Source organism: Ambystoma mexicanum, chromosome 5p, assembly GCF_040938575.1.
Source record: "Ambystoma mexicanum isolate Mex_15411 chromosome 5p, UKY_AmexF1_1, whole genome shotgun sequence".
Lineage (NCBI taxonomy): Eukaryota > Metazoa > Chordata > Amphibia > Caudata > Ambystomatidae > Ambystoma > Ambystoma mexicanum.
This window is the reverse complement of record NC_090930.1, coordinates 288,687,826-288,710,761: the sequence shown is the minus strand read 5'-3', so window position 1 is coordinate 288,710,761 and position 22,936 is coordinate 288,687,826.

Sequence of the window (22,936 nt, the reverse complement as noted above, 5' to 3'; positions counted from 1 at the left end):
GATAAAAGAAAATGCTTTGGCAGGGGGCGAAATTGTTTTTATTAATGGTTCTTCGAGGATCAATCAAAATGATGGACAGAGATATACGGGTGCCGCTGTGGTAAAACACACTGCCAATGGGGTTTTTCAAACATTGTTAAGTGCACAGCTGCCGTCTCACTATTCAGCACAGACTGCAGAGATAGTGGCATTGAAAGTCGCGCTCGAGAATCACGCAGTCAAGGAAGTGATAGTGTACAGTGACTCCGCCTATGTGACGTTGATGGTACATGCAGGATTAGCACATTGGAAAAGGAGGGCTACCTCAGAGAGGATGGCACTCCAGTGCAGCATGCCGCTTTATTGGACAGGCTTATTAAGGCACTACAACTCCCAGTAGCCATAACAGTCATTAAATGCACAGCGCACACTAAAAAGACAGACTTTATCTCACATGGAAATCAAGCAGCAGATGATGAAGCTAAACGCGCTGCATGTTTAGAAATTATCATGTCATTTGATACGCCTAATGTAAATGAAAGAATGGTGGTAATGATGAGTGTGTCTGAATCCTGTAGCAATCTTTCAAAGACACAATTAATAGAGGTCCAGGGGGAGCACCTAAAAATGAGAAGGTTCTATGGACACGAAGAGGGTGTTCTTTAAACCCTTCTGAAGCATTATGGCGACAAGAAAGCACTGGTAAACCAGTAATTCCTGTAGCCTTATTAAGGGTGGCACTGGAAAAGCTACACTACCCTATGCATACAACTAGGGAAAACCTTGCTGCAACTATTGCAGAGGAGTGGTATGTACCAAATTTGTTAGAACGCTTGTCAAAAATTCACAACTGGGCACACAGTTAGAGGAGTTATCCCGAGACCTAATGGCCCCTTTCAGCATTTGCATATCGATTATGATAGAAACATGATTGTAGTAGTTTGTCCCTTTTCACGATGGATTGAAGCTGGTCCGTGTACACACCCAGAATCCACCTGGGCAGCAGAATTCTTAGTGTGAGAATTATTTCCTAGATGTGGAATATGTGAAGTATTAAGATCAGATAATGGTCCTCATTTTGTGAATCAAATTTTTGAACATATTAGCTTGTTGCTTTGTATAAAGAACAAGTTTTCTTCAGCTTATCATCCACAAGGAAATGGGATCTGTGAGGGGCTCAATGGCTTGCCAAAATTGAAGCTTACCTTGAAGAAAGGGTGGTTGCATTGCCTACCACTGGTATTATATTTATTGAGTAACCAACCAGGTTTGGACCACCATCTTACCCCACATGAAATAGTGACAGGGAGGCAAATGAGGACACTCCTTAGACCTCCCTCCAGAGTTGGAAGTGATGCCCAGCCAACATCAGAACTGTTAGGAATGAAGTTACATAACTTCCTTACTTGTATGACTTCAAGTATATCTGTCATTTCAGATCAGCTACGGTGAAAAGTGTGTGGGGCAAAACAGAATACAGAAGGAGATGCTTCAATAAGTGGATTACAAGAAAAGTGTTCCCCAGAGATGCAGTCCTAATATGCAACTTTACAATTAAGAAGTGGGACGAGCCCTGCTTCAACAGTCCTTTTATAGGAGAGGACATCACACCATATGCAGTCAAAGTGCAGGGCAGACTCGCTTGGACTTTTCTGGGAGACATATGCTGGAGAGACCCCTTCTACCCCGAACCCTTCGGAAGCAAGCATCGGGGAGGAACTTCAGCATGTGGAGTCTAGGTCTATGACGAGGAAGAAGGACACAGAAGCTGTCGAATAAAGACAAAGAGTTTATTGGACTGTGGCTTATTTCGAACACTCTTTTCAGTCATATGGGAAATGGTCAAGGGAAGATATTCATTCTTGAGCCACAGGAGTTTGTGACATTGGACTGAGGCATGCTTAAGCCTTGATAAGATCTTGATTTTGTTTTTCGACAACTGGAAGAGGGTACAGTACCCTGATTCATTTCTCACTGAGTTCCTGTTTGGATTTGCCCATGGTGGTATCCAATGACCATATTTCACGGATCATATTTGAAGTTTTTCTTTTTGTGTTGCACACATATCCTGCTATTGTGGGGAGAACTACTAGCGTTCACGTTTTCCTGCAAGATTCTAAGAATGGTCCAGTCGTAAGGAGATTGCTCACAGTGAATAACGATCAAGTTCTGCAGCTCCAGAATATAGTGGAGAAGGTGAAAATGCCCCTATCAACTGATAATGCGCACAGACTGGTCAGTCTCTTTTTCTACTACTTGATTAGAGAATGCCCACAGCTTGCTAATAGACACACGGATGTCTGCACCTTTCTAAGGGACCCGAGAAATAATGCAGCATTGAATGAGATTTTGAGAGACTATATAGTACAAGAAAATGCTTATTCTGAAAGAACTCTGAGAACTGAATGAGATTTTCCCTCGAGGGACAGATCTGAGATCCAGTGGGAAAAAGAACTCTTGTTTCATGCTGAAAGTAAATCATCTTGTCATCTGACGAAGGGCTGATTCGTGGGATCCACTGGGAATCTGTGTTCATCGTCCAGTAAACAGTCAGTTGATCCAAGAAGTTTATCGAGTGAGATCAGCAGTTTCCAGAAGCAATACATAATGTTGCCATATTAAAGTTTTATTTTTTCCTTCCTTAGACAGTAAAACGGGAAGCATTAGTACCAATATCATCATGCCAGATCAGAGAGACGTCCACGTTGTGTAAAAAATTGATGCTGCACGTTCTCATACCTCTGTGTTATTTATGCTTTCATTCTGTTCATAATAATACTGCTTTCGCTCACTGTGCGCACATCCTATTACATAGATGTAAATGGAGCAAAGACTCATGGAAATCTTCCTAAGCAGAAGGAAGGTATAGATGAGGCAACTACTAAGCAAACAAGACCCTATGTAGTTATCCCTGTTCCAAAGAATGATGAAGAATCACCTAGGTTTGAGGTAAATGTTACTGACAGTCAGTCACATGCAAACAGTGTCTTAGAGATTATTTTTTGACACCAGAGACAGGCTTTACAAGGGAGAAAAAAGAAATTATTGTTGAAAGGTGAACCTACTCAGTTAATGGATGCAAATACGCCTAGTCCACGGACGAGTGTTCCTGTGATTGGTCCAGTTAGAAGAAACTATGTTGATATACTTCATGAAATAATGGTAGAAGGTCACAAGGGAAAAATTAAAGCTAAAAGAGCTACCAGGGAAGAATCCTTTCGGCTAAATAATTATTTGGATAGTTCAGCACATTTGGGAAACAACATATGCCATCAACATATGAGGGAAGTAGGAAGAAGAACCTCAAAGGAGGAATGCTTTGTATGTGCTCTCCTGCCATAGTATGGGGACATCTAAGCATCTAAGATCTTCATCGCTATTGAAATAGACGTCCAGACAGCACATTGTCTTTCCCACATAGCACTTTTCTGAACAAGAGGCCAGTTTATGGGTCGAGTTGCCTATTTCAAATGGGCAACTGAATGGACAGATCCAGATGAAGATGACTATGTGCAAGACTCTAAAACAAGAAACAGAGAGCACACCAATAATCATGTGATCAGTAACGAGAAGAATGGAGTCAAAGGAGCTGGAATAAGATGGGAAGTAAATAAAAGACTGGAGAGTCCATGAAAATCTGCAGAAGAATTTCGTAGATGGAAAAACAGAGGGCAAATGCAGATCTGGGGATCAGTTCTATCACCAGATGGCTGGGAAGAAGGAGTGGTGATCTGCAGAGCCTGGGTGGTCATTGGTTATTATAAACAAGCCATTGATGGCATAGTACAGAATGGCTGTAAGCCACTATGGCCAAGACTTGCTAAACTACTGGCCTGGGTCGAAGACAGGGGAGGACCGGTGCAGATAGTGCCTTTGGAGAGTGAAAAGTTGTGCTTCAGAAATAATGGCACAAGAAATGTTGGAGAAAATCAGAACTGTGGTTGAATCTTTGATGTACCAGGAATGATACTTAGAACAGCAGTAATCATGGATCACTATTGGGCTTGTGGATCCAGAGCATAGATGAGGCTACCCAAGGATTGGGGAGGATGATGCTCATTAGTGAATGTTCATGTTCCAGCATTGGTAATTCCAAAAAGCGACTAAAACCTTGACAGTTTTCTGAAAGCAGATGCTCACCTGAGAAAGAAGAGATCTGTGGAGCTGATAAGAAGAATGAAGAGAGAAAACTACTTCTCAGCAAAATCTATAGAAGCTTTTGATGCTATTCCTTATGAGCACAGAATATTTAGCCAGACAACTTCAGTGTTTTCATTGATCTTCATGCTGAGTGTCCCGGTTGGAGCAAATACCAAATGGCTGCAGATTACAAGATGGGAATTGCTATAGACAATCAACACGACTATAAAGTGATTCAATGCAATCAGAGACGAGTTGAGAGCCATACGACTGCTGACTCTCTAGAACAGATATGTCTTGGACATGATCACAGCAATGGATTTAGGTGTTTGTGCAAAAATTGGAGAATCATGTTGCACATTTATACCTTCTCATGATGACGAGAATGGAACTTTAACGGAGGCCATAGGGATGCTGACAAAGCTCCATGGCCAGATGATTCATGAAGTAGAAGACATTACTGATGACAGCTGGTTTGGATCACTCTTCTTTTGGTTTCCACAATGGATGGCAGACATCTTTAAGTTCCTTGGAGCTCTGATCCTAATGATATTGCTTAGATTCTGTGTGATCAAGATAATAATCTCCTAAGGCAAGAAAACAACCAGAAAAGCCATAGGGATGAAGATTATGGTTGTTGTTGAACCAAGATGCAAGGCCAAAGACTTGATAGATGAAGAAATTAGAGACTTTGTGAAGGCCAGTATCCATGCGCCTGAGGGGACGAAGTTCCTGTATCCAAAGAATCCTAAGAAATATCTGGGAAGATGGATCTATTGCAGTCCAAGTGGGCAGTGCAGGCTCATGACATGAAACAAAGATGAGCATGTGAAATCAGCAGGATGCCTGAAGGGAGTCATAAAGATATGGATCCCAAGAAAGCTCTTCTTCACACCAAGATGTCTGGATGTGAAGGATGATGAGAGAGCGGTTGATAAATCGCCCAGAGCGGGGAGTGTAGAGGAGGAGCCAAGTACCCTACCTCAACCACCTTACTCACATTGCCTATATGTTGGGAGTCCGAATTGCGAAAACTGTGCAGTACCAGTGAGAATACTAATACCTAGGAGAATCCTGGAGGCAAGACTCCCATTGAGAAAACTCTGCCTGCATACAAGAAAATATGATGGCCATTTGAATTGTTAAGTGACTTCAAGTCAGCAATCCCACTAAGTCAGTGCCTCGTCTGGGACGGCCAAGGGAAGCCCTTATTTATATATTTTTATGACAAGTTATACTCTGGATGATAAACCCTTATATAACGCCCCTCTCTTTGAATTCCCCTCACCTCACTGAGCCAAGAAGTAGGTTTGTTTTGCAATTTAAAAAGGTTTATTTGAAAAATTAAACAACAGATATATATCACACTTTTGTAATAAATTAATATTTGATATCACACTTAGACATATGACAGTGATCAACACTAGATGATGTTATACTAGCACACTGGTGTAATTACTTAGGAGTAGTATAGAGGATAAGGTAGCTGAGAATGCTTTATATGGTACAAGGAAATGCAAGGTGGAAAATAAGCAACACAGGAATAAACTTGATATGATTTCAGCAAAACATAATATAATCACTTTTCCCCTTTTGGCAATCCACCCCCCCTCTATGCAATGTAAGGAGGTGGAAGTAACACACACAGGGCCTCATTACACGGATGGCGGAGAACCATGGCGCTATTAGCGCCATGGTTCATGCCGGTAAAATACTGGCACTGCCTTGGCGGAAAGGGGAATTACCACCCCATTCCAAGGTTGGTGGGGCGGTAATTCCCCCTTCCACCATTGCCCTTCCCCATTCCCATTTTTGCCCCATAGGGCATAATGGGAATGGGGAAGGCGCTAATTGCGGTACCGCAAATTGCGGTACCGTAATTAGCTCCCTGGGTCCCTTTGCGGGTTGGTTTTTAACGCCTGCAAAAAGCAGGTGTTAAATCCCTCAACCCGCAAAGGGACCTCGTAGTAAGGCGGTAAGGATTTACCAGTACCGGTATTTTACCGGTACCGGTAAATCCTTACCGCCATCCGTGTAATGAGGCCCACAGTCTTCAGGAATACAATCACAGTACAATACGAATTCAGTTCCCCCCTAGCAAGCTTAGAGAAACAGGGATGATTGTAAACACAGGCAAAGTACTTTAAAGGTGGTATGCAAAGAAGGGAAAAATATGCTAAAAATGATTTTAATTCCCTCTAGAGGTTCAGGCTGAGTGAGATATACTTTAAATCAGTTCAGGCCAGCCCTATCAATGATTCAGGGCTGGTTACCAGGTTGAAAACGGAATTCCGTAATGGAAGCAAAAGACAAATATTTTTACACGTGGCTGAAATGAAACAAAATGTCAAATCGTGGTAATTTAATCGCGTGCGTCGAGCGCAATTATGAAGGAACTATAAGGAGTAGTAAGTCGGTTTAGAGCTTGTTGGAAAGCCTAGAATCGCAGCTTTAAAATAAACGGTTCAAGAGATACGGACGATTTTGTGAAGGTAGATTCTCAAAATAAAAGTAAAGCTCAGAGTGACAGATGACAGTTTTGCAGCTTTGAATCAACAGGAGGGACACGATTTCTATGATGCAGTTCTCAATAGGTTAACATAGTTTGAATTAGATTATTTTAAACTAAGAGATTGGTTTTGCACAGTTGTGGCTGAGTACTCACACTATATTTTGGACAGGAATGCGACTTCGTCACGGCTGAGGTTCTCTTGCCACTGGGTACTGGTTCTGCGCACAGCGATCTGGGTCAGCTCTCAGCACTGCACAGAGATCTTGTCTGGGTCTGGTCTCTCTGGATCTCTGGTCTCTCTGGATAGAGCACTGCTTTCTGGGTCTGCTACCGGTTCTGGCAAAAGTTCTTGGCAAATAATTCAAACAGATTGCCCGGCTGTTCAATGGTTTGCAAATGATTTTGAGGCCTGCTGAAAAAGGATTCAGCTTGTGGATTCAGGCCTCTCTGCTACAAGCTCTGGAGTCTGGGTTCAAAGTTCTGGTCTCTGGAGATTGATGGATTTGAAGTCTTGAGTCTCCGTCAGCGTGCTGCGCAGGAATTCAGTTGAAGGTTGGAAAATGAATGTCCCTGCCTGGGTTCCAGTGTCTCTTTTTATGTCTTTTGAAAATGGGTGTGAATGCTAACTTTCTTTGCCCAACCCACTCACGATTTGATAGGTCAAGGATATCTCTTTGACCTGATTTGAGAAGGGAACAGTGAGTCAGAGTGATGAAGTAGGTTTATGGTCAGAGGATTCTCCCCTTGTCAAATTGAACACAAATCTATTTCTTATCCAAATACCCATCTATCTATATACCATTTTTCTAATATTATATGTCCAGTTAACATAACCATCCGATCCCTGTCTTTGTAAGATGTTGTGTCCACTTTTGACAGAATTCTGCCCTTTTCATCCAGATAACGACCTCTAAACCTTTCCAGATTTTACACAAATGTGCACAAGGGATATGGGTTTCAGATAATAAAGTGTCATATTTTTAACATGCATACATTTGGAGTAACAACCTTATTTTCCGCTACTACTCCCCAGAACATACCACAGAGTCCTGACACCTCTTAAAATGTGCACAGAAAAATCACAAGAATGATATTATTTATATAACTTTTACAAGTCTGCACTATGAATTATCCATCTTTTTAAAATTATGCTCTGGCCCCAAAGGGGTGTGGTTTTCCAAAGCACATGGTGGAATTTCTGGTTTGTCCACTTCCTCCAAGCTCAGCTTGCTCACAGAGGCACTTCTCCTCCCACTTCTCCCAAGAGGAAGCTATTTTATGACCCCCCCCAATATAACATTTGCCTGAGCCCAAAACAGTGCTTTGTTCCGTTTCCTGCAGTCCCCAGGTGCCACTCCCCTAATTCAATCAGAGAGGTGTCATCTCCTTTTGGCAGGGGCAGCAGAATGCAACCAGGCCTGGGAACACAGCTGCTGATCAAGTTTCAACTCCTGTCGGGCGTAGTTGTCAGGCAGAATTCAATCTCTTTAAGCCAGGCTTCAGCTAAATGTCACTTTGGTTCCCAGTTTTCTACATTCAAACCAAACTTGCAATTTTTACACATGCAGCTAGAATACTGATTCTAAGTTCAAAACTGTGACATTTAAACAATTGCAACCCATGTGACACTCAAAAGTAGGTCACTCATTTATTCTAAACATTTCGATTTTAGTGGCTTTAAACCCAAATTCACTTAAGCAGCTGACATCCCCAGCTATTTACCATACATACATTAGACAATTACTTCCTTCAAGTCATTTCAGAATATAGTTTTGCATTGTATCCACCTCTTAGTAAGTCTTTCTTTGGCCTGGTTTGGTTCATTTGTTCAGTTTTACACAAGTGTCTGGTGGTTTTAAAACGCCGGCTTTCTGGTAGTGGTGAGCACCAGTATTGCACCCATTTTTGAAATTAATAACAACAGATTTTGAACAGCACCATATTCCTTAGCACTGATTTCGCTCATGGTGCTTCTGGCCCCTCACACTGGCGGGTTGCAGGTCAGGCGACCATTTTGTTGTGCGCAAAGACTGCACGGTTCTCCAGGATTCTGGCGCAAATGTGAGCTTTTCCTCCCTCTTGGATTTCCTAAGCCCACAGCACCAAGTGTTGCAGCATAATAGTCCAAACGTGAGTCAGGACACCCAACAAGCCCCCCCACCTGACTGCACTTTGATTTCGAGTCGAGGGGGAGTCGGGTGCAGAGGATGTTTTGATCCACGCGCTGGTATGTCCGCATCATCTTCTTCCAATTCCGCAGATGGCACAGTTCAGCATCTTTTCCTCCATCAGGTTGGATCGATCGGTTCTCCTCGCCTGTCCTGATGGGAATATTGGGCGGTACCCTGGGCCCCTCGGATTTTTGCTCCCGGTCTCCGGTCGTTCTCCTTGGTCAGTCTCCATGGTTTCCTCTCTCCTAGGATGTTAAAGCAAAGCGGCAATACACATTCCTAGACATGTTTCCACCACTATTAACGGTGTGGCGAACATATACATTTTATACATCCGGATACATTTTGCAGTCTTATTTTAAAAAACAAGATATAACAGTATACATTGACATTTAAGAATCATAATATTTTAGAGACTGTGTGTGGGATATTTTAGGGTTGGAACTGAATTACTCTGGAGCGGCCCCCTCTGGGATTCCAGAGGATTCCTCCAGTTGCTGCAGAGTGTGCCTGGGATGGCAACACTTTAGCTGATTTATATGGACCCACTTGTCTTCCATTTCCGCTAAACTACCTTTGGGGATGGGGATCTTGTATGCCACTGGGGAGACCTTGTCTATAATTCCAAACGGTCCCTTCCATGTAGGCAAAACCTTTCGCTGTTTGGCCTGATTTCTTTGGAAATGGTATAGATTGACCCGGTCTCCCACATCATATACTTTCCTGGAACTTTTCAAATCGTAATGGGTGTTCATGCTATCAGCTGATCTTTCTAGATTCCGCTGAGCATAGGCAAAAGCATGTTGAAGGTGTTTCCTTAAATTCTCCACATACTCATGAGTTGTGGAGGCATTTATCAATGTCTGCTCTTGGGTCCTGTAGAGCAAATGCTGGGGAAGCACCATCTTGCGTCCAGTCATCAGCTCAAACGGTGACATTTTAGTTTCAGATGAAGGGGTAGATCTGATGGCCATTAGGACCAGAGGTAATCGGATATCCCAACTTGCCCAGAATCTGCCACAAACTTTTTTAATATGCTCACAATGGTTCTGTTGGATCTCTCCACTGCACCAGAAGAGGCTGGCGGGTAAGCAATATGTAGCTTCCTTTTGACCCCCAGTATCTCCCACATCTTTGTCATTACCTCGCTGGTGAAATGGCTACCTCTGTCTGACTCAATCCTTTGAGGTAGACCAAAATGGGAAAAGATGTGGTTAATCATCAGGGCAGCTGCTGTTTCTGCCTTGCAGTTTGGGGCCGGGAGACATTCCACCCACTTGGTAAACAAGCATGTGACCGTCAACATGTACTTGTTTCCTCTAGACGAGCGAATCACAGGGCCTACGAAGTCGATTTGCAAATCTGACCATGGCAGTGTCACCCCCCTCTTTTGGAGAGACGCACGGTGTGTGGGATGATGGCTGAAATTGTGCACACACCAGACACCCCTTCAAGTATTGCTCGAGGTCCTGCCCCATGTGTGGCCAGTAAGCAACCTCTCTTAAGATCTCAAGTGTTGTATGAAACCCCCTATGACGGCAGTGGCCGCATCATGGGCGTGACTTAACATCAGGCTTCGGAATGTGGTAGGGACCGCCCACTGATCATGGCCAGCTTGGGATTTCTTTACCAACAAACTGTCTTGGAGTCGGAACATCTTTGGACATTTCATCAACACTCTAAGGTCCTCTTTCCCAATGTAATCAGTATCCGTCAGGGGAAAGTTCTCAGGGTCCTCAATGTGTTGGTAAAACTTACCAATTATTGGATCCCCCTTTTGAGCCATAATCAAATCAGCATCTGGGGTCTCCTTACTCCATTGTGAAGTTGAAAGATCATTGTGAGCATTTGTCTGGGACCTAGTGATAGCAGTGACCTGGAGTTCCCCCAACAGGGACTCAATCTCTATTAGATCCCCTTGGTTGGCCCAGGTTTTGGCCAGCTGATCAGCTAAGTCATTTCCAGTTTGTCTGGTCCCTCTACTTTGGAATGACCCTTGATCTTTTTCCAGAAGATGGTCATCCCATTCAAGGTAACCAGATCATCAATGTTTTGGATCAACTTCCCATGTTTCAAGGGTTTGTTGTTAGCACATAGCATGCCTCTGGTTTTCCAATTGACCATGTGCTCCATGAACCCGTTCCGTACATAATCCGAATCCGTGATTATGACCAGTTCGTGGAGTTGATGTTGGACAGCAGTGAGGATGGCTTGATACACAGCCATCAATTCTGCCACCTGACTACTTCGGGGACCAATTTTGTACCCAGCGTAGGGTTCTGGGGACTCCTTCACCCATGCATTCCCTACGCCGGCCACCAGTTCTTTTTCCCCGTTGTTGTCAACATGGTAGGAGCATCCATCCACATAGACAGTGGGCATCCAATCACACTTGTCTTCTTCAAAGACTTTGTGTGGGGAATTAAGGTATGCCTCCATGTTGTCCTTGATTTTTAGACTTTCGTCCTCGAGACAGTTTTCTCTGGCACAATCATGCAAGTCAGCCAGACCTTGCGCAAGGGGACTCTTCTTGTTTTGGCCATATCTGACCTCCACAGGAAAGCCTTGCATTGACAGAATCCAGGAAGTAATTGGGGAATTACTCACATTTCTGGCCCGGATTCTGTCACTTTGGAGGTATTGCAGAGGCAGGTGTGGAGTCTCCACTATGATGTGTTCCCCCTGGATGAACGGGCGGTAATTCTTCAATGCCCACACCGTTGCCAGGAGTGCCTTCTCACAATCGTGAATTTTTCCTCCACAGAGGATAAAGTTTTGCTCGCATAGGAGATTACTTTATTGACCTTGTCATGCTTTTGGTATAATACTGCCATCAAGCACGTATTAGAGAACCCTGTCTCCAGGAAGAACTCCTTGTTTCTGACAGGGTAAGCTAGGCAAGGCGCTTGTGAGAGGCTTCTTTTGAGTTGGCTTACTGCCTCAGATTGTTCGGGACCCCATTCCCACTTGACCTCCCCCTTCAAAAGATGAATCAGGGGTCTAGTGATCTCTGCGTAGCCCTCAATGAACTTTCTGCTGTAATTAGTCAGTCCAAGGAGGCTCCTTAGTTCCCGCAGAGTTGTGGGATCCTTCAGTTTCTGAAGTGCTTCCACTTTATTTTCTTGGGGACAGAGACCCTGAGGAGTAATCTCTTGCCCCAAGAAATTAACACAGATTCTAAACCACTGTGTTTTCTGAAAGGAAAGTTTTGCTCTGGCGGCCCTCAACTGTGTCAGAACATAACGGATCTCCGCTATATTTTCCTCCACAGATGAACTTTTAATGAGGACATCATCTACATAAGCCAAGTTACGCCTTGCACCCAGGTCGGGCATGGCCTTGTGTAGGAAAATGTTGAGTTGAGGTATCCGAAGGGAGTCCAGGTCCATGTGTGCTGCTGGCCCCCAAAGGTAGAAGCCAGTTTGTATTGGTCCACCCTACTGACAGACACGGTCCAGTATCCATTGGTCAGGTCTATAGCAGTGAATACCTGTGACCCCTGAATCTGGGCCAGCCCTTGGTCAATGTTGGGCAGAGGCCATCGGGAAGTATGGACCCGTTTGTTGAGCTCCCTAAGTTCGGCGCAGAGTCGCCACTGGCCGTTTGGCTTCAATATTCCCAGCACCAGATTATTGAAGGTGCTGTGTACTGGACGGATTATCCCCCGGGACTCAAGGTTCTTAATTATTTCAGTAAGGAACTCCATGGATGCGAGAGGCAAACGATATTGCTTCACAAACACTGGAGTCATGCCAGGGTCCGTGGGAATTGTTGTTGTGTGGATGTCGGTGCGACCACAGTCGTATGAGTCTACCGCAAAGAGATCTTGGAAATCCAAGAAAACTTGTTTCAACTTTTGCTTCTGTTCCAGAGTCACACAGGCATCAGCTAGGTTGACTCTCTCTTCCACTATCTGCCTGAAGTCTGGAAAGACTTCTGGTTTTGCTATCTCAGCGGCCTCCTCCATCTGGGTGGAGAAGTCCCTGGTCAGAGTGTTGATTTGGACTGGAGGCTTCAGGTGGGAGAGGCACCCTCATGGACCTGAAAATCACCTCATCCCCTCTGAAGTCACAAGTCACATCTTCCTTACCATAAGGGCAAGAAGTGTACACCAGGAAGTTCCCCCCATGCCGGGTAAAGATCCTGTCTGGTGTTGTATTGTCATCACTGTCACTGTCAAAACAGTCCTTGGGGATCGGTCCTAACAGTTCATTTCCTAAATCAATGGAGAAATGTAGGTCATCAACCGCCATTCCAACAATGGTGCCTGCGGCTAGAGTAATACTCTTTAAGTCGCTGTTATCCACCTCTATTGGAATGGTGTCATGTTCTATGTTGACTAATGGTGTTGGGTTTACCCCTAACCCTTGCTGTTTGAGGGAAGCATTTAGATGAATATAAGCATCAGGGTTTTTCAATTGTTGTACTCTTTTAACTTTCACTTCCAGGGAGAATTGTCAGGTCCTTTCTGGGATGGTAACCTCCTCCTTAATCCGAATTTCAACTGCATAAGGTAGCAATTGAGCTGACCTAAATGCTTTTTCTGGATCATCAAAGCCCATGGGATTATCTGCTAATCGGGACCAAGCTTTGAAGTTTATTAGGTCCAAACTAATGGCAAAGCGATTGAGAATGTCACTGCCTAAGTAAAAGGCGGCAGTGACGTCTCGCACGACCCAACAATTATGGACTATGCTCTTGTTGCCAATGGAGATTTTGAGCATACACCTGCTTGGCAGGAGATGTTTGGAATTGGGTGTTTCCAGATCCATTTCCCATTTGTCTATCAGTTTGAATGCGGGAATAGCTGGATCTTTTGGGAGTTGGTGGAACATAACTTTGCTGATGAAGCTCTTACCGTTGTTCACACACACTTAGGCGAGAACAGAGTCCTTCCCATCATTTAACTGAACAGAGATGAACAACTGCTCTCCAATTTGCTGAATAGCAGCCAGGCTCTGAGCTGATTTCACATCTTTCTGGACTATCAGAGTAGGAATGTCTGATTGTGGATTAGTCAAAGAATTTCAGAGTATTTCCTTCCAGTGTGAAATACTACCATAAACTGGAAGGAAGGTTGATTTTCAGAAATAGAGAGGACCCCCCATCACCAGTCTGTTGTCCTACTGCTATTACTGTCACGTCTGGAATTTGGTTGTTCTGGAAGTGAAATTCTACTTGGTCAGATTTTTGTTCAACCATGTGGCAGGTGCCGTTTAAGCTAACATAGTTGACACGCTGCTTTAATTTTATTGGTCGGCTAGTCTGGGTCCAGAGGACCTTGTTTACGCAATCTATTAGGGGTGACAACCTTCTCAGGAGGTCATTCCCTAGTAAACAAGGGGTGCCTTCTGGAGTCACTACTATGACCGGGTGTTTCACCTTGTGTCGCCCAATTTTGATGTCCAAATCCGCAGTCCCCTCGACGGGAATTTCCTTCCCGTCAAAGTTCTGGAGTTGTCCAGGAAGAGAGGTGAGAGGAATACGGTACTTCTGTGCCCTTCCTGCGTTTAGTTCATCAAAGGCCCTTTTGGACAGAAGGGTAGCTTGGGATCCAGTGTCCACCAGTGCCAAAATTGTACCATGCCCCTGTACTTGTACCGGGGCATAGTATCTTCCCTCCTTCTCCTCAAGGGGGCACAGATAATGCACATTTTTGGACAACTGGTGGGCTAATATTCTGGTTTTGGACATTGTGTGAGAAGAGATTTGGGAAGAATTCTGTGGAGAGTCATGGGAATCTGCAAGAAAAAGTTGCCAACTTAAAATGGTTTTGGGTTCCCATGGTTCCGGTTCTGGGCCGCCCCCCCCTTTTGGAGGCAGTCATCAGGATGGGTTTGACCCATGGGATTTTGGTATTGTTGGTTCTGGGATAGAATGATGGGGGGCGACAGCTCAATCCCCACATCTACCCCGTCTATGGATGCGGTTTTAGGTTACCCTGGTTCCGGTTCTGGGCCGCCCCCCCTTTTTGGAGGCAGTCACCAGGATGGGTTTGAACCAGGGGTTTTTGGTATTGTTGGTTCTGGGATAGAATGATGGGCGGCGACAGCTCAATCCCCACACCTACCAAGTCTGGGTTGGAATCCCTTGGGACCCATTTTTCCTTGGGAGGAGTTCCCCCATCTCTGAAGGAGAAGATCCTTTTCCCAGGATCCTCTGAGGATCCCTCTCCCTCAAATTGGAAGACCTATACCTCCTCCACAAAATGGGTCTGTTTGGGTCCTTTGTTTCTCCTACCTCCTCTTTGCTCCTTGGGTGGCAGACTTTCAGGGGTAGGAGATTTTATTTCCGGTTCCTGAGTTTCCAGGGGCTGTTTACAAGTGGGGAAGGAAGCTTCCTCCACGGCTTTACACCCCCCTTCCCCTTGTGCCTCCTCCCTGGGAACCGGTGGGTTATCGGGGCGCTGCCCCCGTCATTGTTCTGGAGCACCAGGCCCAGAGTTTGGGGCATTCTGCGGTGGCATGCTCATCTGAGGGTTCTGTTGAGCCCTCAGTATGTGACCCAGATCCCGTGCCATATTTTGGACCTGGCGCTCAAGTTGGGAAACCCGCTCAGGCTGATATGGGGTTCTGTTTTCTCCCCTGGGCTGATCCCGGGAAGGGTAGCTATCCCTTCTCTGGTAGTGCCCCAGGTTGGGAAGATTTGGGTACCCCTCCACCCTTGGACTCCCCTCTCCCGGATTAGGTTGTCTGGGCTCAGGGAAGTGGGGAAAGAAGGATGGATGATTTTGGGGCTGGAAGTTGGGTGGACACCTGGGGAACAAGTTCTGCCCAGGATTTGGTGAATTTCTGCCCTGCTAGGGGAAGTGCGGAGGGAAGTTCCCTGGGTTGGGCGCTTGGTTGGATCCCCCCCCTTGGGCCGGAGGAGTCCACACATAACCCAGGATTGGACTGTTTCCCTTATAGTGGGGACTTACATAGTGAGGGGAGCGGCTGACCCCATTTGTGGGACTACCTCCTTGACTCCCTGTCTGTGACTGGCCAGAGGGCCTTCTGGGCTGTGAATTGTTAGGTGCAGGCAGGTTTTTAGGCCCCCCCATCTCCAAATCTAAAACGGGGGCAACCTTTACCTCTGCCACCTTGGCAGCAGCAGGAGTGCTGTTGGTTTTGGGGTTTTTGGGCTGATTCTTATTTTCCACTGGTTTCTGCACCTCATAGATGTGGGTGGCCTGCTCAATGACCCAGTCTAAAGATCCTTTCTCGTGAAAATTTCTCACGAGCTGGGTCATTATGTATTTGGGTAAGGCATGGAAAAACATATTAACAAATTCCTTACTGTCGGTGCGCACCCTTTTGGTAGTCTGCGCATAAGCACGCTTTAACTCCTGCACAAATTCTTGTGGGGCCTGATCCTCCCCACATTGCAAATTGTAGGCTTCCTTGCAAGCCTCTTGAGGATTTCTATGAACAGAACATTTTTTCAAGATGGCCGCCCTATAGGTGGACCATCTTGAATGATTTTGGTCCTCCAGCCCCGCAAAGAAACTGGAGTATTCTGGGGAGAATGACCATTTGACGTACTGGATGCAGCTACTGCAGTCCTTCAAATGGAAAGTCTCCATCATTTGCTCATAAAGCTCCAAGTGTTCCCAAACAGAATACTTGGCGTTCTTGTGATAAGGGGTAATGACACTCCTTCTTGCCTTGATCTGCTTTAAGGGGTCCTTAAGCAAGGCCCTTTTTGCCTTATTGGCCTTTTTGGTTCGGGTAACCCTGGTCCACTCATCCTCTGACTCAGAGGCACTGCTCCCAGAGGTGCCCGTCTGATCTTCCAGGTTTTCCCGGATTCTGCGAGCCTGGGAATGGCTGGCAATGTGGGAACCTGGTCTCCTGTGTCCTGGGCCGCTCAGAGGAGTCTTCAGATCCCTCCTTGCTGCCAGGATTTGATGGGTACCCCCCCCCCCACTGACCTAACTGGGCTGAGGTTTTCAGGATGCCCTTAGTGGGCCTACTCTCCTGGGGTTCCCCACTAAATTGCACTGTGCTTAGCTGCCCATACCCGGAAGCCCGCCCCTCCATTCCTGGGTGGTACTGGCCTATGAGCCCCATACTTTTGGCTGGATAGTAATCTGCCATCTCTGTGGCCCTGTGATCATGTGCGCAAGGGGACATGGGAGTGGCAGAGTCCAGGGACTGGGAGAGGTGGAGGCCTCTGGTACGAGGGCTCCTGAGGTTATGCTCAGCGGTTTCCCTTTCCCAGCCAACTTCATCTCTGTCAGCCCCTGCTCCCTGTTGCAATGCAAGAGCCTCGGCTTTCAGTTCCTCAATCAAGGCCTTACTAGACTCTATCAGTCTCTCCTGCATGGATACCTGTTGCTGGAGCCTATCATTGTGTTGACAGAGAGCCTAATTTTCCCTCTGTGCTTCCTGATTGGTCCTGGAGCACTGGGTCAGTCTTTGCTGCAGGGCGGTTACCTCCTGGGCACCGTCCCTACTGGCCTGCTCCTTTCTTGTCAGAGCATATTCCACCCTCCCGGTGTGCTCTAACAAGTTCTGATGCTCTTTTTGGAGGTCACCCAGTCCCTGGAGGGCCAAGTGATTTTCTTGAATTTTTCTTTTTAAGTGGCAGACTTTCTGGCCTAAGGTTTCCTGAGTAAGAGCCTGCATCTGTGCCGCCAGGTCATCCCTCTGCCGTTGAAGGGCACCAGCTTTCTGGCGCTCTTGATCAAACTCTGCCTGGGTATCCAGGTCTTTCCAAATGAATGTATTGCTTTCCTCTTTCTCTCTGTCTAGTCGGATTTGCAGGGTGGCTACCTGCTCTGTGCATGCCCTGTTAAAGTCTAGTTGTTGCTCCAGCTTTTTCTGGCTCTGCAGTAGGGCGTCCGAACATTCTTGGTACTCCTTCTGCAAGGCCAGAAATCTGTTATCCTGGTCAGACTTTTCCTGTTGCAGGATATCCATATCCTCGTTTATTTTAATAATATACTGCCTACTATCATTTTCTGACTCCTGGCTCCTGTGCAGCCTCTGCTCAGAAGAGACCAGGTCAGATTGAGCCTTCTCTAATGCCATCAGTTGCCTATTTGCCAGATCTTGGCCTTCAGCACATTTGTCTGTATGGCTCCCATATGTAAATATAAATATGCCGCTACCCTGGCAATCTTGTTGTGCTCATCCTTGGCCTTAGGGGCCATATATAGTTCACTCAGGGCCACATGTAAGGGACCCTGATCTCGGTAACACAAAAACAACGGTTTTATAGGAAGAAATATTTTATTGCTCGATATATCTGAGGTAAAGCTAGAAGTTCATATCCTCGAACTCAAGTGCAAGATGTGGCGAAAAAAAGCGGCAAATCCAACGAAGTAAGTGCATCGCTGTTCAGAACTGGAGATTAAATTCTGTAGCTGTATGATGGTGGTTCAACCTAGGAGAGGTTAACTGTTCGTATTCTGTTGTCCTGTGTTGTTATTTTAATGGTTCCCGTAGGTCACAGGAAGGCAGAGAAACTTCAGCGGTTGGAAATGCACAAATAAAAGTGGTCGAAGGGCCAAGGTGGTGAGGTGAAGCTCTAATAAAAATAGCACACTCTTTTCATCTGAGTGCGCGCAGGAGTGGTTATTCCGTGGCAATATCTTATCCCTTTCCGTACAGATATTTGGTCTAGGTCATGAGAGCCCTCATGACCTGTAGGGTCGACCGGTTTCGATGGCACTCGTAATTGGGGCCATATTCATCAGGACCATGATTCAGAAGAGGGAGGATGAATCCGAGAGTTTCAGATTTGTCTGAAACGGGGCCAGGTAAATCCTCTATGCACACTGTGTGCTGGAGGAGGTCTATCTGTCGTGGACTGGCTGGTGGCTCTGTGTCTATCGTGAAGGCGTCTGTCTTGGAGGCGTCTGTCTCGCTCGGTGCAGCCGCTCAAAATGAGCAGGGACCCTGATCTCTCCATATATCTGACCCTGTTTCAGTGATCTGGGGTGCGATTTCCTGCAACCAGACCGCCTGATCCTGATGAGCCCACTCACCTCTCACAAATAGCTTACTTAAGAGGTGTTCTCTGGCTATTTTGATATCTACCAAGGTCGTCATTCTGGAACTTGATTTCCTTCCTGACTTACAGAAGTTTGTATTTTATTTTGCAAAACAGACCGTTTCCTTAGAGAGTTCCTTTGAGGGGTGTTTTTACAGTGTAACACGGCGTGGAGATCCAACATAATTTATATATTCTGTCATTTAGCACACTGTATTAATCTGCACAAGTGATAGATCTAATCCAGAATCCCCAGCTACAAGTCCCCACTCTGTTAAGTGACTTCAAGTCAGCAATCCCACTAAGTCAGTGCCTCGTCTGGGACGCCCAAGGGAAGCCCTTATTTATATATTTTTATGACAAGTTATTCTCTGGATGATAAACGCTTATATAACGCCCCTCTCTTTGAATTCCCCTGACCTCACTGAGCCAAGAAGTAGGTTTGTTTTGCAATTTAAAAAAGGTTTATTTGAAAAATTAAACAATAGATATATATCACACTTTTGTAATAAATTAATATTTGATATCACACTTGGACATATGACAGTGATCAACACTGGATGATGTTATACTAGCACACTGGTTTAATTACTTAGGAGTAGTATAGAGGATAAGGTAGCTGAGAATGATTTATATGGTACAAGGAAATGCAAGGTGGAAAAGAAGCAACACAGGAATAAACTTGATATGATTGCAGCAAAACATAATATAATCACTTTTCCCCTTTTGGCAATTCACCCCCCTCTATGCAATGTAAGGAGGTGGAGGTAACACACACAGTCTTCAGGAATACAATCACAGTACAATACGAATTCAGTTCCCCCCTAGCAAGCTTAGAGAAACAGGGATGATTTTAAACACAGGCAAAGTACTTTAAAGGTGCTATGCAAAGAAGGGAAAAATATGCTAAAAATGATTTTAATTCCCTCTAGAGGTTCAGGGTGAGTGACAGATACTTTAAATCAGTTCAGGCTAGCCCTATCAATGATTCAGGGATGGTTACCAGGTTGAAAACGGAATTCCGTAATGGAAGCAAAAGACAAATATTTTTACACATGGCTGAAATGAAACAAAATGTCAAATCGCAGCAATTTAGTTGCATGCGCCGAGCGCAATTACGAAGGAACTATAAGGAGTAGCAAGTCGGTTTAGAGCTTGTTGGAAAGCTTAGAATCACAGCTTTAAAATAAAAGTTTCTATCACAAACGATTCAAGAGATACGGATGATTTTGTGAAGGTAGATTCTCAAAATAAAAGTAAAGCTCAGAATGACAGATGACAGTTTTGCAGTTTTGAATCAACAGGAGGGACACGATTTCTATGATGCAGTTCTCAATAGGTTAAAATAGTTTGAATTAGATTATTTTTAAAATAAGAAATTGGTTTTGCACAGTTCTGGCTGAGTACCCACACTATATTTTGGACAGGAATGCGACTTCGTCACGGATCGGGTCAGGATTGGCTGCGGTTCTCTCGCCACTAGGTACTGGTTCTGCGCACAGCGATCTGGGTCAGCTCTCAGCACTGCACAGCGATCTTGTCTGGGCTCTCTGGATCTCTGGTCTCTCTGGATACAGCACTGCTTTCTGGTTCTGCTACCGGTTCTGGCAAAAGTTCTTGGCAAATAATTCAAACAGCTTGCCTGGCTGTTGAATGGTTTGCAAATGATTTTGAGGCCTGCTGAAAAAGGATTCAGCTTGTGAATTCAGGCCTCTCTGCTACAAGTTCTGGAGTCTGCATTCAAAGTTCTGGTCTCTGGAGATTGATGGATTTGAAGTCTGGAGTCTCCGTCAGCGTTCTGCGCAGGAATTCAGTTGAAGGTTGGAAAATGAATGTCCCTGCCTGGGGTCCAGTGGCTCTTTTTATGTCTTTTGAAAATGGGTGTGGATGCTAACTTTCTTTGCCCAACCCACTCACGATTTGATAGGTCAAGGATTTCTCTTTGACCTGATTTGAGAAGGGAACTGTTAGTCAGAGTGATGAGGTAGGTTTATGGTCAGAGGATCCTCTCCTTGTCATATTGCACACAAATATATTTCTGATCCAAATACCCATTTATCTATGTACCATTTTTCTAATATTATATGTCCAGTTAACATATTTTCTGTAGCACCAAACCATCCGATCCCTGTCTTTGTAAGATGTCGTGTCCACTTTTGACAGAATTCTGCCCTTTTCATCCAGATAACGACCTCTAAACCTTTCCAGATTTTACACAAATGTGCACAAGGGATATGGGTTTCAGATGATAAAGTGTCAGATTTTTATCATGCATACATTTGGAGTAACAACCTTATTTTCCGCTACTACTCCCCAGAACATAGCACAGAGTCCTGACACCTCTTAAAATGTGCACAGAAAAATCACAAGAATGATGATATTATTTATATAATTTTTACAAGTCCGCACTATGAATTATCCATCTTTTTAAAATTATGCTCTGGCCGCAAAGGGGTGTGGTTTTCCAAAGCACATGGTGGAATATCTGGTTTGTCCACTTCCCCCAAGCTCAGCTTGCTCACAGAGGCACTTCTCCTCCCACTTCTCCCAAGAGGAAGCTATTTTACGACCCCCCGCAATATAACATTTGGCTGAGCCCAAGACAGTGCTTTGTTCAGTTTCCTGCAGTCCCCAGGTGCCACCCCCTAATTCAATCAGAGAGGTGTCATCTCCTTTTGGCAGGGGCAGCAAAATGCAACCAGGCCTGGGAACACAGCTGCTGATCAAGTTTCAACTCCAGTTGGGGGTAGTTGTCAGGCAGAATTCAATCTCTTTAAGCCAGGCTTCAGCTAAATGTCACTTTGGTTCCCAGTTTTCTACATTCAAACCAAACTTGCAGTGTTTACACATGCAGCTAGAACACTGATTCTAAGTTCAAAACTATGACATTTAAACAATTGCAACCCATGTGACACTCAAAAGTAGGTCACTCATTTATTCTAAACATTTCGATTTTAGTGGCTTTAAACCCAAATTCACTTAAGCTGCTGACATACCCAGCTATTTTCAATACATACATTAGACAATTACTTCCTTCAAGTCATTTCAGAATATAGTTTTACATTGTATCCACCTCTTAGTAAGTCTTTCTTTGGTCTGGTTTGGTTCATTTGTTCAGTTTTACACAAGTGTCTGGTGGTTTTAAAACGCCGGCTTTCTGGTAGTGGTGAGCACCAGTATTGCACCCATTTTTGACATTAATAACAACAGATTTTGAACAGCACCATATTCCTTAGCACTGATTTTGCTCATGGCGCTTCTGGCCCCTCACGCTCACACTGGTGGGTGACAGGTCAGGCGACCATTTTGTTGTGCGCAAAGACTGCGCGGTTCTCCAGGATTCTGGCGCAAATTTGGGCTTTTCCGCCCTCTTGGATTTCCTAAACCCACAGCACCAAGTGTTGCAGCATAATAGTCGAAACATGGGTCAGGACACCCAACAGAATGAAATCCTGGAAGAAGCAGTGCAAATAAGCGGCAAGGATGAATGGTGACTTCACAGTGAGCTGAGCTGACATGCATGGAAAAATGCAGAGACTAGAGAGTGCTGACATTCTATGAGGCATCAAGAAAGTATCAAGGATAAGTGACATCTTGGGATCAAGGTGAAGAAATATATGCCACAAAATGGATGAACATATCAAGTCAGTCTACACGTGTACAGATGCAAAAGAAATGCAAGCAGACAAAGTTATCCTGAGGCTAGCTTTACAGTGAATAGATTGCGGCATGCACCAGTATATACATGTAGATGAATAAGTAAAGGATGGATGTTTCCACTACGTGTTATAGCAGTGCTGGACTTTAAAAGGAAGGCCTCATTTTCAGTGTGTCGCAGCTAATAAAAATTGAAATAATAAAGTGAGTGTCGATAAGGCGAGGTTGGATGATCCATGAAGTCAAGTGAAGAAGCCAAGATCTTATCAGGCGGAAGTTAGCTAACATTGGATACAAATCATGAGAAGGAACAAAACTCCTGTTCAAAAGACATGAACAAACAAGGAAGACGTCAGAGGTCTATTAAAAAATAGTATTTTAAAGACAGGAAAATCTCGAAATCATGGTCTTCAGTCATGTGGAAGGATGAAGTTGGACAAACAACATGCTCACACCTACGCATGAGGGCAGAGCATTCCTTCACTCACCTGAATACTCC